The sequence below is a fragment of the Opisthorchis viverrini genome, assembly GCF_000715545.1.
Source record: "Opisthorchis viverrini unplaced genomic scaffold opera_v5_432, whole genome shotgun sequence".
Classification (NCBI taxonomy): domain Eukaryota; kingdom Metazoa; phylum Platyhelminthes; class Trematoda; order Opisthorchiida; family Opisthorchiidae; genus Opisthorchis; species Opisthorchis viverrini.
In genome coordinates this window covers 226339-227115 of record NW_008752095.1, presented here as the reverse complement: position 1 = coordinate 227115, position 777 = coordinate 226339, and positions in this window count along the sequence as shown.

Below are 777 nucleotides of genomic sequence, written 5' to 3'. Positions count from 1 at the left end.
TCGGCTCCAAAGAAAAATTTGTTACTTTGTCCCCACCGCCATTGCCGCATTCGAAAGAGCCAAGCTAGCCATTGCTCAGGCCACAAAGTTGCCTTTACTCGATATTCACGAAAAACAAAGCTGATTTTGACAACTGATGCTTTGAACGCTGCCATCGGTGCCGTACTTCATCAAGTTGTTAACAACGCATTTTAACCACTAGCGCTTTTCTCGCAAAAGATGCAGGCTGCCCAAACGCGTTACAGTACTTTCGGTCGTGAATTACTCGCAATTCACCTTTCTATTCGCCATTTCCGGCACTTGTCAGAGAGTAGATCGTTTGCCATTCAAACCGACCATAGGCCATTCACCTATGTCTTTAACGCCAAGCGTGGTCGATATTCGCCACGCGAGATACGCCATCTCGACCACATCTCACAGTTCAACACCGACATTCGGTACACTCCCGGTTCAGACACTGTCGTCGCAGACGCACTCTCCCGCTCTGACGTCAACGCTCTTCACACTTCCACACAGCTGGACTTAGCCAAGCTGGCTAACCTCCGAAATAGTGATCCTAATTTTTTGCCCATTCTACCTTTTCCTTCATTTCAAGTCTCTTCAATTTCCTTACCCCTCCAATCCGGAACCATGTTTTGTGATATGTCTACCGGCTCAGCTCGCCCAAGCGTCCCAGAGCCTTTCGACGCGTCGTTTTCGACAACTTTAATGGATTTTCTCATCCAGGAATCAGAGCAACCAGGAAGTTGATTAGTGCACGCTTCGTATGGCCCTTCA